This window comes from Elgaria multicarinata, chromosome 3 (assembly GCF_023053635.1).
Source record: "Elgaria multicarinata webbii isolate HBS135686 ecotype San Diego chromosome 3, rElgMul1.1.pri, whole genome shotgun sequence".
Taxonomy (NCBI): domain Eukaryota; kingdom Metazoa; phylum Chordata; class Lepidosauria; order Squamata; family Anguidae; genus Elgaria; species Elgaria multicarinata.
This window is the reverse complement of record NC_086173.1, coordinates 26,447,685-26,467,782: the sequence shown is the minus strand read 5'-3', so window position 1 is coordinate 26,467,782 and position 20,098 is coordinate 26,447,685. Positions and strand designations below refer to the sequence as shown.

The following is a 20,098-nucleotide window of genomic DNA, read 5'->3' as shown; positions in this document are numbered from 1 at the left end:
AGTTGCAACAGCGTGCATTGGCTACAGCAGGAGTCCTAAAATTGCCTATTCATGTATTAAAGATTTTTCTGCACTGTGATACAAGTGTGTTGGGGTTATTGATGTGTTGCATTGAACTAATTGAAAGGCATGGGCGTCAATACAAACATACACACACCGATACACACACACACATACACCAGAGTAGTTCCATGAACATCAAGAAGTGTTTAGTGAACCTACAGCACAGTAAATTACATTGAGTAGCTAGTTGAATTATATAAACATTAACTGAGACTTATCCCATGAATTAGACTGAATGGTGCTCTGTGCCTCTTAGAATTGGTCTCTAAGTTGTGGTTGGAGATTCTCTGTTATACTCAAGCAGACCACCTTCCCCACCCCATTACATTAAGCCTCTTGGTTGCAGTTGCTTTGTAACTATAAAATTAAGGTGCATTTTTCTGCTTCTAGGCCTCGCTAATCTCTTGTCTAGACTCTCTCTGCTGAAATTCAATTTCTGTCCATTTCATTTCCCTGCTCTCTTCCCCCCTCCCCCCCTCCGATTCTTAATTTATCCAGACCTCTATTCTCAGGCAGAATCAATTTACCTTAAATAGCAGAAGCTACAAAAATAATTATGCTGAGAATTCTGGCAACAATGTATAGTGACTTGAATCCTATTTGGTGGGGTTCCCCCCCCCCCCACACACTCTGGTTCACCTTATGAGGCTTTTGTTTTAAGCAGTTGTCTTGAATGCTGGCTACTGCTTAGGATTTCTCTGCAGGAGATGTGTAGTATTTCTCATTATTTAAATACTTTCTCACAGGCTGATTCTAGCCAGTGGCTATAGCAATTTTAACTAAGGTGTTGTGAAGAAATCTGCCCACAGTTTAACTTGTAAGGGAGAACATGTTTTCAAGTAGCATGCAGTTGTCCAAGCTGTAATGCTCTCTGTCTCTGAATTTTGTATGTAATGTCCATTACATTTTACATATAATGTCCTAGGGTTTATGCTGTATTTAACTACATGAACTCTATAACTGCAAAGTTCTTGAAGTGCTAGATGGCACCAACTTTATCCTAGGCCATTTCTACATCTGACTTTTTTCCAGGGATCGTCCTGGGATCATCCCTGTGCATGCAAATGACACACGGGATCCCAGGAGCAGGCAGGAATGATCCCTTCATTTCCTGGGATAATCTTTAGGTGTAGAAAGGGCCCTAAACTACAACTGTATCTGAAGTGGTGAGTTAGTGTGGCACAATTAACCTCTGGCCCAGCGACCACTACATCGAGAACAGAGTGACCTGCATGTGTGTTTATCCCTGCCTTAAACCACTTGCTCTTGTGAGCTAGGCGGAATATTGCATCTGTTCAATATGTGCCAATAGCTAAGGTTTCCCTAATTGCATTTTCTTTCCCTGCCACTCCATCCAGTGGTGAGCAAAAAGGTTGCACTGTCAAAGGTTTGGGCATCACTGTTGATGCATATAATAAAAAATTAATAGTCTTAAGAATGGATTTGTTGAGTCTAACCTTGGGGGAGAAGGCTTGGATACAGATTAAAAGTTAAAAATGAGAAACACATAGGAATGTTTCTTGTATAAAGTACATTTAATCATGGATGTGAAGGTGATATATGTAAGTTTCCCAGGCAGTCTCCCATCTAGGCATTGACCAGATTAGGCTAAACCTACTTAGCTTCAGCAAGGTGGCTGCACTTCACGTCTACTTACAGTGCAATCCTGTGCATGCGTATTCAAGAATAAATCCTTTTGAAGTTCAACAGGATTTACTTTGGAGTCAGTGTGTAAAGAAATGCAATCTCAGCATCAAGCAAAACAACTTTAAAGTGTAGAAGTAGGTGCCTGTAACATTGAGGTTCACTTGTAGATGCATTTGGCTTCCCCAGATCTTAAAATGACAGGATTCATGTGTGACTTGTTTTTGTCCTATGTTTAAAAGCAAATTCAATTTTTGATGCATGTGGTGACTCCCTTTTCCCACAACAACTTCTGTTTTTCTCCAAAACAGGTCCTATTTAGGACAATGGCTGGGTTCACACATGATCTCATACTTAAGGTTTTGTATAGGTTGAACTGTGTGTGGTTGGTGAAACATGGGTTGCTGTGTTGTGTGAACCCAACTGCGCTAACAAGCCATGGTTTGTTAACCACGAACAACCCTACAACAAATCAGGGGTTGTTCATGGTTAACAGATCATGGCTTGCTAGCACTGCTGGGTTCACACCACAGCCCAAGGTTCAGTGACAACCCACACTCAGCCTGGAGTATGGCTTGCCATGTTGTGTGAACCCAGCTGAAAAGGGTGAGATTCTATTCATATTCAGACAGAAAATAAGTCCTAGGACTCCCAGCATTCCCCTGGCAGTTTTCTTCTACTCTTCCTTCCCTTCCTGCTTTTTGAAGATTGGAATTTAGAAGCCCTCCAGCTGAAAAACCCCGGTATTACACTGAGAAACGTCACTGCTCCAGAACTTGATTGCCTAGTTTCTTTTGCCAAAAGAAACACTGCCCTGGCCTCCCCACCGCCAAGAATACTATTGCAAGGTCGCCCTGCTCCTACTCTGTTTGCAATAGGCAAAGCTAGCTTTCCTAGAATGTATTACTATGTGGAATGAGATAGCAGCTAGAAGGCACGGAATGGTCCCCCTGTGAATGGCTGAATATATCTTGATTTTTTTAAGGTGCTTATACTTCGTAATATCTTTGGTGGCAGTGTCTGGTAGTGCTTTTTTTTTTTTTAATGGCATGGTTTGGAGAAGAATAGTTAAAAAAAACCTATGAAGAATCGGATTGATTGCACCAAACTTTAGTGGCCGCTGGATGGAGCGTTTAGAGCAGCAAACTCGCTTTATCGTTGTTAACGCGCTGCCTAGTTCTGCCTCCTTCGCTTGACTCCATTTCCCAGCGTGCAGCGCGCCAGCAGACTCCTTTAATCGTCCTCTTCGCCGCAGCCGCCCGGACATCTATGCTTCCGCCTCCCTGAGCGTTCAGCGGCTTGGGCGACTGCATTTCCCATGCTGCCCTGCGCCCGCCCGCTACGCTCGTGAGGGAGGGGAATGATGAAGGTTCGTCACGTGGTGCAGGCTATATAAAAGGAAGCGCTGCGCCGGCAGCCCTATTGTTATCACCGAAGGAAGCCGGGGGCTGGTAGTTTGTTCAGTCCGGGCTGTCGCCTGCAAGAGCCGCCGCCGCCGCCGCCCGGTTTCCCGTTCCCTCCCCTCCCCTCCCCGGGCACGGAGCTGCTACTTGAGCACCATCGCCCTGCAGCCCCGGCCTGTGTAGAGGGAGGGGAGGAGGGACCGGCGGGCGGGCGGCAGGAACCCCGACCTGGTGAGTGGCTGGCTTGGCTTGGGCTGGGCTGTGCTGTGCTGGGCTGGCTTGGGGAGGGAGAGAGGGAGGGGGCGTGTCTTCCGATGGGCGGGGCCTTTTGCGGCGCGGGTGGGGTGGGGGGTAGGAGAGACGAGGGGAGTGTGGGCCTCCTAAAATAAAAGATTTGACGGCTCCTGTGAGGCGTCTTCTCCCCATTTCTCATTCCTTTGCAGGCTAGGCAATGCCTCAGGGGAAGGGGAGTCCCTTTCATTTCTCCCTCCCTCATGACAACTTCATGAGGTGGTGGTTATTCTGGCTCATCCCTGTTACGTTGCAGAACTGAGGGGGGAAAGGCCCTTTTACATGTATGTTGGTAGCCTACCCTACTTCTAGAGAATACTCGCTTGCAAGGCTTATCTCGGTTAGTTGAAATATATGCTGTGCCTTGAGTATTGTGCCTCCACATAATGTAGCGGTAGGTTACCCCCTTTTCTTTGTTTTTCTACCCCCACCCCACCCCCACTTTTATTTACTGCCATCAGATCTTGAAAGATGTCTTCACCTAACCGAAAGGCCTGTGTGCGCACGAATGAGATGCTCTTATTTTTGTTGTCCTAGAATGCATTCATTTTTGCCCTTGGTTAAAATCGCCACTTGAGCCCAACTTGTCCGAAAGGTAGGTTGAAAAACCTTCATCGCACTTCCCTCCTTTTTATCACTAGTAACTGCTTCAGTGTAGATTTGTAGCTACCTGAAGGTGAAGTCAGCAACTATCTCTGGATACAGCAGCTACTATGTAATGCAGTCTTCCCCAACCTGGTGCCTTCCAGGTGTGTTGCATTACAACTTCCACCACCCCCAGCAGTTTGGTTTGTTGGGTGGGGATGGTGGGAGTTATAGTACAACCTAATCTGGATGGCTGATACAATGTATGCCCCAGCTGGCCTGATTGAGGAGAGGAAGTGCTTCTTAAAAGTGCCCCCCTTTTGAGTATGCTGTCTGAATGTGGAAATGAGACATTGTGTTGTGGGAGACCACGAGCTCATCTGTAGGATACTGCATCGCTGGGGGTAGAATATGCAACAAATACCTATGTATATGTGGTCCTATTGGGAGTGTGTGTGAGTGAAGACACTTGCTGCCGTTTCTTTTGAGGACAGCTTCATGGCTGTATTGCCAGAAATGTATATGCAATTCTTCATCCTCTAGTCTAGAAACTGGGAAATTTATTATAAGGTTACTAGATTAGATGAGAGATGATGGCAGTGTGGTATGGCATTTGTGGGGCAGTCTCTCATTGATGATGCAGTTCAGAGTGATTCACTAGAAGTGATGCTTTGACATCAGGCAGTATTTATTCTTGAGGAAAGGTTGAAACTGATTCCTCAGGGGAGAGAACGCTTAGATGCTTTTAGAGAACTAATATTAAGAATGCCATGTTTAGCCTTTGGCCTTGAAGCTAGAGTATAAAGGTTTTCTAGTGTTAGGTTCAGCAGTGATCTAAAGAAAATATGTATTTCTTCTTTACCCTGGTTTTGGGAGGCTCTTGTACTTCTGGCATCCCTTCTTGGAAGGTTCTAGAAAGTCTCTCTGTTTTTGCTATATCTTCCACCTGCCCGTGACAGCCTATGGGGTCAGAGGAGACATACCCTCTTGGTTATTTATAGCAATTGTGAAGGTCATGGGAGACTGAATGGCTTTGTCTTATTGACTGTTGGCACTTTCTGAATTGAGATGTCTCCTCCCCTCTCTTTCATTGTGATACATTAAAGGTCATTTATCCCCTTTCTCTGGGATGCTGTTCAGGGTAGTTTCTTCCTCATTTATTGATGAGCCATGAAATCTTCCTTTTTAAAACAGAGCTGGGGGTGGGGGAGTAGGAAAACTTCAATATCTTGGAGTGTAGTTGTGTTAGTCTAGCAAAGTGCAGTGACTAATTACATCACCTTGTCTAGTATTGTATGTATTGGAGCAAAGTAGTTTGTAAGATGTGTGAAACAGATTAGTAATGTGGATTGCGTATATGCATGGTCTGAGCTATGGCAAAGGGCAAGCCATGATAAGAAGATGGGAATTAAAGTTAACGGTGATACAAAATACCTTCCAATCGCTAGAATATTGCACATAAGACTATGACTTCTTGAACCAAAGGGGAGACTGCTATTCAGGGCTCTACAAATTTTGGTTAGCCTTAATAGCCAGCTATTGTTTGTGGTCACCTCAAATGCCTCCCATCCCCCAAGACCTTTGGCAGGTGCAGAAGACTCTGGAGAGGAAAGATATCAGATTGCCTTTTGCATTATGTTGGGGTTGAATGCACTCAGAAATGGTAAGAATCTCTCTGTAAGCACTCCAAAGAATTAAAAACCCAGTCTGAGATGACTGAATGGTTCCAGCTTTCCCTCCAAATTCTAGAGGACCCAGAGGAGAGGTATGAATCATTTCACACTGGGCTTCAGGAGCTAGGAGATACTTCCTCTGCTTCTTACTGTTTCTTGAATTCCAGCCCACAGTAAGAACACTAGTCCTCTGGAACTCAGAGTAGGAAGTGGTGGGGATCACTTACTTCATGCTCTGCTTTGGAGGGCATTTGGAAGCAGCTAGAGAGTCTTACTGTATGAGTGTTGCTCAGACTAGCATGAAGTGATGGAGGGTCTTGAGGGAGTGGCAGTACCTTTCCTACATGAAAAGATGGGAGGATCATTCCCCACCCCGGCTGTCACCACTAGCACCACCATCAGTTTTTGGCAATGCTTAGAGAACTCTGGGAGCAGCCGCATATTGTGCTTGCATTTGCCAGGGCAGAGATTTCTGGTCGCCAATGACAACCAACATTAAACCCTGTTGGTATAATAGCTCAAGCTTCTGCCTCCATAATCCTCATTTTAAGCCTTGAAAAGTCAACAGTATTTACTACTGATTTTGAATTTGAAATTTGAAAAATATTAATTATGCTCTTTAGGTGAATTTTTAAGGTGTTAAGTTATAGTGAGCAAGTGTCTGTTCTGGGGGATCATTTTGCGCTCCTACTTTTATGATCCCTTCTTGCTAGGTATTTGACTAGTATAAAATGTGAAAGGATAGTGATAGTATACAGAATGTTAGTGGGAGGATACAGGTGAATGAGATTTGGTAATTTGACAACTGATATCAGGTCCAGTAAAATTGTTCCAGAGTAGATGAAGGAACAGCTAGCTTTGAGATATGACCCAAGACATCTCATCTTTGGATCAAAACCAGTGATGTCATAATAATTGACTTTTTAAGAATGTTATCTTTCAAAGTCTTACTGAGGTAAGACAAGTCTGAATTTCAGCCAGAACATTAGGGGTGTGTGCAAAGATAAGCTTTAACTGAGCTAGAGTATGTCTGTAATCACTTAGGAAGATGTATTTCACACTCATTGAAAACAAACCCCATATAGTATACCTGTACTTTAAAAAAAGAAAAGAAAAATCAGACCTAGTTTTCTTCCTCCAGTGGCATCAAGTGCAGAAGCTATTTTACATGGTTGAGAAATAGTCTGTTCAATGCTTATATTACAGCGTACTCCATTGGTTCCACCATTGGTGGAGAATGAAAGATCTATTGTCTGTCATCCCTTGTAATTTCTGAAGAAATGGACACTTAGAAATTCAGAATGCTTGTCAGTTCCTGTTAGTTCAAGAATTGTAAACAAACAAAACTGTTAGCCCTGTAAATCAGTCAGACATTGGAACCCCCTTAAGTAGGGAAGGTATTTGCCACAATTTGAAATAAATAAATGATATTCATCCAAGGACCTCAAGGCAGTGTACGTGTTTTTCCTTTCTCCCTACTTTATCATCCAAACAGCGCTGTGAGGTAGATTAGGCTGAGACTGGCCAAAAGTCACGTAGTGAGCTTCATGGCTGAATGGGGATTTCAACTTAGGTCTTCCAAATCCTAAACGAACTGGCTTTTTAATCAATTCATGCTTAAATGACTCACAAGAAAACTGTAGCCTTGATTGTGCTATGATATCACTTGTGCACTCAGGGCTAACATTTTCTCTTGCAGGTAACTGACCTTTATTTTGAAGTCCGATGATGACTTTTACCTAAGATTGTGTCTTCTGTAATCTGAATGATTTAATTGGACTAAAACCAAAAGTACAGTAAAACACATTGGCTGGATTCAGAGACAATTATATGTTGGTTTAATAAGCTGAGATGAAACTGCCTGGTGTCCGTACAAGCCTGGTGTCTGTGCCCCTCCCTTTGTGAAGTAATCATATAAGTTGCCAATTAATTGTAGGTTCCCCTTTCATCCCAGCCAGGAAACTCTGGTTAGCAGCTTCTGAACAAGCCAGGATCTCATATCATTATTTGAAGTTGGTTTAAGATGCATCTTCCTAAACTCTAGCTTCCTGCTTAGCCCAAACTGGGAAACTATAGTTAATTGGAGGTTTGCGTATTTCATTTGGGCACCCCATGAAAGGAGGAGACAAAGGGCTTTGTACATGGGCACAAGGTTAATTCATATCTTGTCTTAATAAGATGAGATATGATCATCTAAATTCATCTTATAGTTGTTTGTCATTTTGATGGCCTTTCCCTTGTCTAATTTAATTCTCTGGAAATTATAAACATGTGCAAAGTGCTTATATATTGCTTGTTTTCCTATCCAAGATTTTTTGCCTGAGAAGTCATTTCCAAACCTATGTTATACACATTTCAAGTATTAATTTTGTTTGATGGTACCCTTGGTAAAGTGGCTGATATCCAGAAGGCATGTGTGGTCCAGTGGGTCTGGAGAAATGTGTCTTCAGATTCCACCCATAAACAATCTGACTGTGCTGTAGTGGCTAAAGTATTGGACTGGGAGTTGGGAGATCCGGGTTCTAGTCCCCACTCGGCCATGGAAGCCCACTGGGTGACTTTGGGCCAGTCACAGACTCTCAGCCCAACCTACCTCACAAGGTTGTTGTTGTTGTTGTTAGGATAGAAATGAAGAGGAGGAGGAGGATTATGTATGCTGCCTTGGGTTCCTTGGAGGAAAAAAGGCAGGATATAAACGCTATATAATAAATAAATATTTCTTACCTCAAAGAAATGTTGTTGTATATGGAGTTATGTAAATTATAAAATGGCAGTAAAGAATTTGTACCTCTCTCTGACTGCATGCTATTAGGCCTGCAAATTATCTTAACCAAATTATCTGGGGTTACTTGTTTTACTATCAAGTATAGTGCCCACTTATTTAAGTAAACTCTCTGTTTTGGATTATATTTTCTCCTATGTGAAATAATTTTGCAGCCTGCAAAGAAGATGTATGTCTCAACCCCGTTGCATGGAAAACACCTCTCCCCATGTTGTTCCTTTTAAGGCTTTCTGACACGACTCTACAGTTGCATGTGAAAGATGTCACAGACCTGTCCATTAAAGACACTTGCTTTATATCTGTGCAAGATATCAGTGTTATTGTTAGTATCTAATTGTCTCAAGTTGAGCATGACCAACACTACTGACCGAGTAGTATTTTGCACTAGTAACACTAAAGCACACTTTGGAATATTCCCTCTGTCTTTATAGTAGAATAGGAGGTACAGAGCACTTGCAGAGTCTCTGTATGTTTCATCGTGTCTTCTGATGACATCACCTTATACTAGTGCAGTTTGCGTCTCTGCAGTGATGGTGCCATGTCATTCTGGGCAGCATCATTTCTGCTGTATGTATATGTTTGTGTTAACTTTGTGAAATCAGATACTCCAGATTTTTTTGAAGAGAAGATTCTGTTGCAAAAGGGTATGAAATGGTGGGCAAGTGGGCTCAGACATAAATAGCCTGGGGTGCCGCCACCCACAGAACGTCATTAACTTGTCTTGTAGCTGTTGGAAAGTGCTCTCTCTCTCTCTCTCTCTCTCTCTCTCTCTCTCTCTCTCTCTCTCGTCTATGTCTCTCTCTGTGTGTATTCATTTTGTACAATTTCAAAGCTCATGTCAGCTTTTAGGGATTGACAGTTCTATATCCCCCCCTCCAAAAAAGTTTTTTCCTTGAATAATTCTGACTAGGGGTATAGCCATGCTGTCCCTGTGCTGTACACTCCCCTCTCTTATTTTTGCTGGTGGGGTGAGGGGTGGGGAAAGGCTTTTAGCAGGATTTATTCCCCTATTCCCATGGATGGGCCAGGGTGTTTTGCATCTTGCTCACTGTGCTAGCCCCAGAGTAATTTAATTCCTTCAAGCAGATGTAGGACCTTGATCTAGATCTGTTCTGTTAATGTATTCCTTATATGCCCTAACTTTAAGAGATGTTCCTCTTTCTGAATTTCTGGGTTAATGGTGCTTCGTTTAGGACAGAAATCTCATCAGTCTGGGTTCCATTTCTAGTTATTGGCTTTGTTTACATTCATATCCTAACTTTCCTCCAGGGAGCTCTAAGCGGCATACATGATTCTCTCACTCCTCTCCAGCAACAACACTGCAACATAAGTTAGGCTTGGTGGTGGTGACTAGCCCAAGGTCAACCAGTAAGCTTCATGGCTGAGCAGGAATTTGAACTGGGATCTCCCCAATCCTAGAACAACAGTCTAAGCCAGTCTTTCCCAACTTTGTGCTTCCCCAGAGGGCTGCTTGTAAACACTACATCACACTGGGTGGTGTGACTAGCCACTCCTTTATCCAAGCTGACTTGAGCAAGTATAAAGATCAAAGGAAGAACAGACCTTGAGGGACCATCTGATAGCCTGAACTGTGGCTCAGCTTTAGCTCATTTCCACAATCTGGAATTTGCATTGTGGCTGCTAAGGAAGCATTTTGTACTTGACAAGTGACTTGGCTTTACTGAGCAGACGGTTTGATAGTTGTTCGGCTCTGACCCACCTTCCATAAACTCCCATCGCTGCAATGTGGAGTAGTATGTAGAGTCTTGCTGCTTGTTCCGGCTTTGGGGCCCATAATCTGCATTCAGAGCCACCTCCTCCTAGCCTTAACAGAGCACTGCTGTAATGCATAGACAAAGGAACAGTGCCTGTGGTGGCTGTAGTGCCAGCATTGGGCTGGGGTTTGGTCATGGCTCAGCCTGACTGGCTTCTTATAGCAGTGTTTCCCAAATTTCTGAATTAAAATTGAAGATGCATTTTATTTATTATATTTATTATTGCGTTTATATCCTGCCTTTTTTCCTCCAAGGAACCCAAGGCTCCTACAAACTGAAAAAGCTTACACTTAGAATGTATAAACATATTGTACATGAGTTACTTGTTCTGAATGTCTGCTTAGAAGACCAGAGTGGTGACTGAGGGAGAGATGCAGCCAGAAGGCTTCCGCTGAGTGGTGGATAACTCTGTTTTCTACATCAATATGCAATCACACCCAGTGTGTAAGAATTACCTGCTGCAGCACAGGTTGATTGGAATGAAGCAAAGCTAGAGTGAATCACATAGAGATACAAAGGTTGTCTCCTTTGTAAATGAGGTTTATTTTATTTGTCTTGGCATGACAGGGTGCCCTGGCATAGAATTTAGGGGTTACAGGATTATACAATAAGTTTGTATTTATTTGGGGCCCTGTTGTGTTGTTAAAACATTTCCTTTAAAATTCCCCCCTTTTTCTTCCTTTTTTCCTAGCTTTATAACTAAACAGAGATCCCTGATAGGTTAGTATTTATCCTTTCAATCTCCTATGACAATGAACAGTGAGATACTAGCTAGCATTCTGATTTCAATCCCTTCTAATGTCAGTGTTTGTGGGAATTGCTCTTCTAGTGAAACTAATGTCATGACAGGAAGTTTGCACTTTTTCATGGCTGTTTCAGGCTGCCTGCAAACCCTAGAAGACAATACAACATTAAAATAACATTGGTGATGTGCTTGGTTGGTTTTGTTCACGCACATTTTGTTCTAGAAGGAGCTTGGAGTATTAAACTAAATAGTGTTATTGCAAAGAATCTGATTGTAATATGCCAGTCACATAAATATATCCAGCGCGTCGCCTGTTTTATATCCCCGGCTTAGACAGAGGATTTTAGATTAGGAATTATTTTAGAATGGAGATCATCTTATCTTCATTGACAAAATGTTTTTTATATTGGTCTCAGAGTTTGCAGAATGATAGCAGGATCACAGCAACATAAGTCTTGACATGTCTAGTTCTAGAGCATGGAATGTGCCTAGAGCATAAAGGTTAGAATGAGAGAGAGGGAAGAAACACCATAATAAGCTGTATTTAAGGCTTGGTGAACATGTAACCATCCAATCTCCCAATCATAGTTAAGAATTCCTTCATGTGCTTCTGTAAGCCTCTGCTGCCCCCCTCCCCAATTCTCTTCAGTGTTAGAGCTAACTGTGGTAGTCTTATGCCTGCACCAATGAGTTTGCTAACAGCTAGGACCAAACCAAACTGTGAAAAGGTGCGGAGGGAGAGGAAATGCTCACATGAGGGATGAGGAAGAGCAGCAGCAGTGTGGAAGCCTGTTGGAGATGCTTCTGATCTCTGAACTATAGTTTGAGATTGGGGCAATTTGCATCTGTGCCAAGCCTCAAGAATTGATGAAGAAATTCATCATAGCTTCGGCTATTGGGCAGTATAGAAATGCAATAAATAAATAAACAATTCAGCTAGCTGCAAGAAGATGGAGCAGGCTTTGAATATGGTGTAATCTCATGACTTTGGTATGGACTTTCTGGAAGAGGTGGGGGTTGTTTGGTTTTTTTGGTAGTTTAGCACTAAAAAGCAGTGTGGTTTTTTTTAAAAAAGTTAATATTCTTTCAAAGCTAAGCAATGAAGAATTTGCTGATGTTCTAATCTGGATGCTGGGAACGGACTGATAAGAAAAGGGAGAAAATAGCAGAGGTTGCCAGGAACACTTACAGCTGGAATCTGTTTCCTTTAAGGATGAAAGTCTTAAAACAACCTTGTAACCAATTATTGGGGGAGTTGCTGCCGGCTCTGAGTGCTTCCTCCTCCGTCCTCCCATTTCCCCACTTCTTGTCACTTCCACCACCTACATCTCCCTTAGCTGTGGAAAGCTGTGTACAGGGACAGATTTCCCCTGGTAGCCCTTAAGGCAGAATGGAGATAGAGAACTGCAAGTGCAGCCTGTGATGGTTGTGGCCATACCAGGGCACCTGGCTTACCATTGTTCTTGTGAAATGCATGGTTTAGCATCATCCACTTGTAGCCTTTAAGGTTGAAAGCAGAGTGCCAAATACTTAGTCCTTTAATTCAGGTGCTCACCCAGGGCCATTCTTACGTGCCTCAGGCAAGGAGAGAAGTAGCAAATTCAAACACTTAAAAAAAAAGAACCTTGCATTTATTGTCAATCTGTTTATTTTTTCAGCTATGGTGTATGATTGTGTAGTTCACCTCTGTGTCTACTTCTATAATGCTTAATGTACAGAGAAAAATGCATGATGGAGGCTTGTGGATCTAAGAACCATTTGATATGATTCATTTAGTTATATGAAGATTAATCTTAAACCATTGATCCATGTACCCATAAGTAGATGACGCACTCGCATAATTAGTCATACATTACTAACTCTCGCTTTCTCATCAGTGGTGTTATCCTGTATATATTTAGATTTATATTGCCTGGTCACCTGGGGAGTATGATGCACTCCCAGGCAATCAGCGAGGAAGCTTTTATAAACTGGAAGAAAACTGGTTCAGCCACTGGTGTGCCATAAATAAATGGCATGCGTATGTGTGAGTGGGAAAACTAGTAGCTATTTTCAAGTGCAACTTAAAATACTTTGGAATCCTACAATTCACCCTCCAGAGGTGCTGATACTGCACAGATTTTCCCCAGTCTGTTTGGGCCAGTCCAGGTGACATTCTAGGATTGGCTTCTTGATATTGGTATTCACTGCAAAGCTTGCATGAATTGGAGGACATCAGGTTAAAGAAGGCTGTGTTAAGAAGATGTGCGTATTTATTTTATTTATTTATTGCATTTATATCCCGCCTTTTTTCCTCCAAGAAACCCAAGGTGGCGTACATAGGACAGATGAAGGATAGGATCTGGGTGAGGTAGAGGGGTAACAATGCTAGAACACAGGAATTTGAACTGGTAGCACAGAATAGAAGGCAAGGGCCTATACTGTGGAAGGCAGGGATTAAGGTGGCATAGCTGAGCGAGTAGCATGAAAGTTGTAAAGTCTGGAGTAGGAGAAAGGTACAAAGGGCAACAAGATCTTGTGGAGCAGAGTGTATGAAGGAGAATTAGAAGAAGGAAGAGACCCTTAAATGTGATTACAAAAAGTTGCTGAATTGTAAAGTACCAAGCTAGGCTTAGGCAACAGCAAAGAGTGGGCTGAACTGTTGCGAAGGTGTTTGCCTAGTTCTGTCATCAGTCTAGTGAGCGTAAAGGGTGAAGAATAGTAAAGTGTGTAGGATGACCATATTTTGGAAACCAAAAAGGAAGACAACATGGTCAGCTCACAAGGGGGCGTGCCCACCAACATGTCCAGCCCCCAAGGGGGCGTACCCACCCAAACATGGCCTTGGTCACATGTCTGATTTCACAGCACACAATTAAGACAAACCTGTTCTACATAACATCTTAATGTTAAAATCACTGGAATAAAGAACAAGTGAGACATTCAATGTATCTGAAATTAACTTCACTCATTCCTACTTTTATAGCTTTTGCTGTACTTTGAAGCTTTTGCTATTCTCTGTGTGATACAATCTCCCCTTCTCTCAAATATCTTTTCTGACTGCAAATCCTTCGCTGGATGACCATAGTCTCACCTTGCCTAACATTTAACACTCTTTCCCCATCACCTTTCTCATATCCGTACTAACATATTCAGCATACTGCTACCACTGAACAAATGAAGCAGTTGACAAGTACAGAAAAATCTAGTACAATAAACAAGCAAACAAGCATTCAGAAAGAGTATAAACTATTACCCTGCAAACATTAGCCATAGAACAAAATGGACTAAAAGCTAGCACCTCTTACCTTATTTCAACTTCAACCAGACATAACAGTCAAAAACAACCAAGAAAAACACTTACATCATTGACATAGCAATACCTAATGACAAAAATGTTGCAGAAAAGGAAAAGGACAAGAGAGAAAAATATACACCACTGGCTATGGAAGTTAAAGATCTATGGCAACAGGAAAAAGTTACAATTATTCCGTTAGTCACATCAGTCAGCAGCATCACGTCATTTATTTTTTTTTACAGAAAAGCTTCAGAAATTAGGCTTACCAAAATACATGCATGCCAACATCCAGAAAGCAGTCATACTTGAAACAAGTTCAATAGTCAGGAAATTTCTGAATCAGTAAAAGACAGCAGAACTTGGCAAAGCCCATCATGTTCATCTAGAAAAAACACCACAAGCAAAAAAAAGAGATAAATGATTATAATAATGGCAACCCTGTTAATTTTTTTAAAAGATTTTTAAGAAGGATGAACAATTATCAGCAATTTTTACAAAATATATGTCATGCCAATTATATCAAACAAATTGGAGAGGAAGGTCTCTGGGTCAAAATGCATTATTTAATAGGAATATCACCTCCAAATCTTCCACCCCAACTCACACATAGAAAACTACAGCACACACACACCCCACACACTGCAAACATGTGCATGTATCCATTCATAGTCAAACAACCAGGCATCCCATTCAGACATCATCACATCAATACACTCACACACTGCCAGCACACACGCACTCAGGATTACCCACTCAAAAGCACGCGCATCCATTCACTCAAACAACCAGGCACCCAATGCACCCCATTCACCCATACTCACTCTCTCTTTCTTTCTCTCTCTCTCTCTCTCTCACACACACTCACACACACACACACACACACACACACACCCCTCAGTCTTATCTTCTACTTGCTTCTTCTTCTCTTGCTTCCTCCTTCCTCCTCCAGCACCCCCAGGCCAATTTGGGCCTTCTCCTTGGCCTGTGTGATTGCACCAGCCAAGGAAAAGGCCAAAACGGCAATGGGGTGTGGTGGGGAGGATGCGTTCCCGGGAGACTGGGAACGCATCCTCCGGGACTTTTCCCTGGTAAATTGGGGCCCAGCCCCGGTTGCCCCAGAGATCCCCGTTTTTCCAGAGGTGTCTGGAGTTTTCTGGGTCATCTGGCCACCCTAAAAGTGTGTCAGTACAGAAATGTTTTGCAATGTCTCTTTGACTCTTCTGTCATGCTGTGCAGAGATACGAGATTTCTAGTGTACTGCTTCTAGACACAATTTACTTGAAAAACAGCTTCCATGGACATTGAGTCTTCTAAATGGACAGAAATTCATCCCTGAAATAATATTTCTCTTGTCAGTCTGGTCCTCTTGCCATGGCAATGGCGTTGATAACATCTGTGTGTGGAGAAGGGGATCTCTCACTTGTCTGGATGGTGGCTGAGGTACCTACCCTAGGGTGAATAAAAGCAGGTCACTGCTTCCTCCCAGTAACACCACACCATGTCCAGGCAGGTAGCAGTTCTTGCCTGAGGGGTGGTCAGCAATGAAAAGGCTATTATTATTATTATTATTATTTATATAGCACCATCAATGTACATGGTGCTGTACAGAGTAAAACAGTAAATAGCAAGACCCTGCCGCATAGGCTTACAATCTAATAAAATCATAGTAAAACAATAAGGAGGGGAAGAGAATGCAAACAGGTACAGGGTAGGGTAAGCAGGCACAGGGTAGGGAAAAACTAACAGTAGAAAGTAACAGTAGAAGTCTGCACAACATCAAGTTTTAAAAGCTTTAGGAAAAAGAAAAGTTTTTAGTTGAGCTTTAAAAGCTGTGGTTGAACTTGTAGTTCTCAAATGTTCTGGAAGAGCGTTCCAGGCGTAAGGGGCAGCAGACGAAAATGGACGAAGCCGAGCAAGGGAAGTAGAGGCCCTTGGGCAGGCGAGAAACATGGCATCAGAGGAGCGAAGAGCACGAGCGGGGCAATAGTGTGAGATGAGAGAGGAGAGATAGGAAGGAGCTAGACCGTGAAAAGCTTTGAAGGTTAACAGGAGAAGTTTATATTGGATTCTGAAGTGAATTGGAAGCCAATGAAGAGATTTCAGAAGCGGAGTAACATGGTCGGAGCGGCGAGCCAAGAAGATGATCTTTGCGGCAGAGTGGTGAACAGAAACCAACGGACTGATGTGAGAAGAAGGAAGGCCAGAGAGAAGAAGGTTGCAGTAGTCCAACCGTGAAATAACCAGTGCATGAACAAGCGTCTTGGCAGAAGAGACAGACAAAAATGATCGAATCCTGGCAATATTATACAGGAAAAATCGACAAGATTTAGCTACTGCCTCAATATGAGGAATAAAGGAGAGCGAGGAGTCGAAGATAAAGCCAAGGCTACGAGCTTCCTTGACCGGAGTAAGCGTAACATCATTGACAGTAAGAGAGAATGAGAGATGAGGAGAAGGTTTAGGAGGAAAAACAAGCAATTCAGTCTTTGCCATGTTAAGCTTCAAGCGACGATGAAGCAGCCAAGCTGAGATATCTTAAAGACATGCCGAGATACGATCGTGAACATCAGGAGAAAGTTCCGGAGATGACAGATATAGTTGTGTATCATCGGCGTACAGATGATATTGGAGGCCATGAGATTGAATAAGCTTGCCCAAGGGCAACATGTATAAGGAAAACAACAACGGGCCAAGCACCGAGCCTTGCGGAACCCCTACTGAAAGGGGAAAGGAGGAAGACGAGCTGCCATTAGCCAACACGCTGAAAGAGCGACCCGCTAGATAGGAGGCAAACCAGTTATAGACAGAGCCACAAAATCCAAGGTCATGAAGGGAATCTAAGAGAAGATCATGATCAACCGTGTCAAAGGCTGCAGTTAGATCAAGGAGAATAAGAACGGAATAATGGCCTTTAGACTTGGCAGTAAGGAGATCATTGGTGATCTTAGTAAGGGCTGTTTCGGTGGAATGCAGAGGACGGAATCCAGATTGAAATGGATCCAAAGCAGAGTTACTAGAAAGAAAGTCAAGACAGCGAGAGTAGACCGCACGCTCCAGGATCTTTGAAACAAACGGCAACAAAGAGACAGGTCGGTAGTTAGATAGAGATAGCCTATCAAGAGTAGGTTTCTTGAGAATGGGAGAGACTGTAGCATGTTTAAAAGCAGAAGGAAATGAACCAGAGGACAGAGAAAGATTAATAATATGTAGCAAGGAAGGGAGGATAGCAGGAATAAGATTAATAAAGACGCGAGAAGGAATCGGATCACGAGAACAAGTGGAAGGCTTCGAAGAGCGCAGTATTGTAGACAGTTCATCCGCTAGAGTTAGGAGTGTTCCCTTCTCCCCAAGCGTCTGTCTTCTTTTTACTGTGATGTCTCCACTTTAGCATGGACACTTAACCATTTGGATCTTTTTCTTGTGTTTGGGAAAGAAAGGCTGAAAAGATTGTAAATCTGGCTTCTATATTATACCTTTGTGATATAAGTTATGGGGTGGGGGAAGAAGAAGATTAAGAAATTTGTTCTGATGGTTTTGGGTTTTTTGATGCTGTGTTCACTTTGAACACTTCTTGCAGAGAATGTGGATAATGAATCTATACAAAAATAAATTTGTGATTGTAAAGGATCAGTTACACTGGTTGTGGTATAGTGGGGGGCAGCTTTACTTCCTCGCTGCAATTAGTTTTGATTCCTTTGCTTTAGTGTTCTGCAATAATTTGTTCACTAGCATTTCTTGTGTAGGTTGATTTGTGGAGCATTTGTAGGGAGGGATATCCCAATTGTTGGAAAGAGGGTTATTTTAAACAAGACGCTTTTGAGTAATTTCCCATTCTGATTTTCAGGTCTGGTTCATATTGTTGTTGTTGTTGTTGTTGTTGTTGTTGTTGTTGTTATTATTATTATTATTTATATAGCACCATCAATGTACATGGTGCTGTACAGAGTAAAACAGTAAATAGCGAGACCCTGCCGCATAGGCTTACATTCTAATAAAACCATGATAAAACAATATGGAGGGGAAGAGAAAGCAAACAGGCACAGGGTAGGGTAAACAGGCACAGGGTAGGGTAAAACTAACAGTATAAAGTCAGAACAAAATCAAGTTTTAAAAGCTTTAGGAAAAAGAAACGTTTTCAGCTGAGCTTTAAAAGCTGCGGTTGAGCTTGTAGTTCTCAAATGTTCTGGAAGAGCGTTCCAGGCATAAGGGGCAGCAGAAGAAAATGGACAAAGCCGAGCAAGGGAAGTAGAGACCCTTGGGCAGGCGAGAAACATGGCATCAGAGGAGCGAAGAACTTAATACATGCAGGGTCTTCACTTGATTTTGTACATTTGCACGGAAATTTGTGAGCTGACTCAATTGAAGGAGATTGTTTTTGTGGTGATGCAAGCTTATGGTTCTGTGATGGTGCACTCACACATGTGCTAGTAGTCATCACGTGATGCCAGGTGTAAGGATCATGACACTTTAGCTATAGTGTTGTTTTACTGTCAGATGTTTACCACGATAGCAAAACTAATGCTGTATTTACTAGTGTTAAGTGTGAATCCGGTCATAGTTGTAAGTGCTTCAAGCAGCACACAACAAAGTATATGAATGTAGTTTGAGAAAGGGAAGCCACCTTTTCTCAGCATCTCAGAACTTCAGGAGGAGAACGTGTGACTTGCCTACTAGAGAGGAGCCCATGTATATGAGGGCACTTCCTGTGAACAAAGTTCTCATGTACCCAATAGTGAGTTGTTCCATTGAGCCAGAGCTGGGACTTAAGCATGACCGCAGTGGAACCTGTGCATGTTGCTTAGCCAGCATCTTTCACTTTATCTGCAGCTCTTGCTAGGAGGAAGCCCTTGGTGGTGATTTAAATTTATTTGCTGGCAGATTTCCACCCACATCACTAATGAGTTGACATAAGGACTTCTATGTTATGGTGAAGTGAGATGACTGCATGCTACACTGCTCTAAATACATATTAGATTAAAGCCAAGGATTTAGGTTTTGGAATAACCAAAGCCAGTAAATAAATAAATGTTAAAATGCTGGACTTACATAAAAAGGTAACGTAATGAGACAAGGCATTGTCTCATTGTCATCCAAACCGCAGAGAGAGCTTCGGCTGTGGGGCGGCATATAAATGCAATAAATAAATAAAAATCCATCACTACCTGATAATAGATTTGTCTATCTCATAGATGTTCTTATTTGAATTGATTTAGTAGTCCAGAAAATACATAAGAATGTTTATGAAACTTATCTAGTGAAGGTTCCCCCCTCCCTTTGTAACATGTATGCCCTGAAGTCCACAATTCTGCTTGTAAATGTGGAGAGCCCCCGCTTTCCAACCAAACCTTGAAGCTAAGGATGGGGGTAGACAATCATCCGCACAGTTTTGCTGGGTTCCTGAACTTTTCCGAGCACTCTGACGTTCATTTGTGTCTGGCTTCACTTCTGAGGTGCCCCTTCACCTTCAACTCTGTACGCATAAGTAAGGTTGGAACTTGTCTGTGTCACATGGCACTTCCAAGGTACTTGATCAGAAGTACAGTGCAACTGTAGAGATGATCTCTCTCCAGCTCCAAGCTCAGAAGGAGGGCTGGGGGTTCTATCGAGTTGTACTGAGTGTCTTTAGCAGTTCAGATGTTCATCTCAGTAGACTAGCTCCAGCTGTCCTCCTGAGCTGGGGAAGAGGCAGAGGATTGTCCATGAGCTTGTGTTGATTTCCCCAGTGTAATGATGTCTCTGAGAAGATACCCCTGCCCCCATTCCTTGGTGGCAGGCAGGGTTCTGGTGACCACAAATTTGTAATTGGCTGCCAAGGTGTCAACATTTGTGAATCCCCACATATTTTCTGTCTCACTCACGA

At 42.6% G+C, this 20,098-nt stretch overlaps 1 protein-coding gene across 1 annotated transcript in view; it reads left to right on the top strand.

The window, feature by feature from the left end:
• Positions 1–3,149: 3,149 nt before the first annotated feature.
• Positions 3,150–20,098, top strand: part of CSRNP2 (cysteine and serine rich nuclear protein 2) — a 45,737-nt gene continuing 28,788 nt past the window's right edge. Inside the window, exon 1 of the mRNA XM_063119733.1 lies at positions 3,150–3,341. The gene's annotated coding sequence lies outside the window, so the exon portion shown is untranslated. The remainder of the gene's footprint in view (positions 3,342–20,098) is intronic.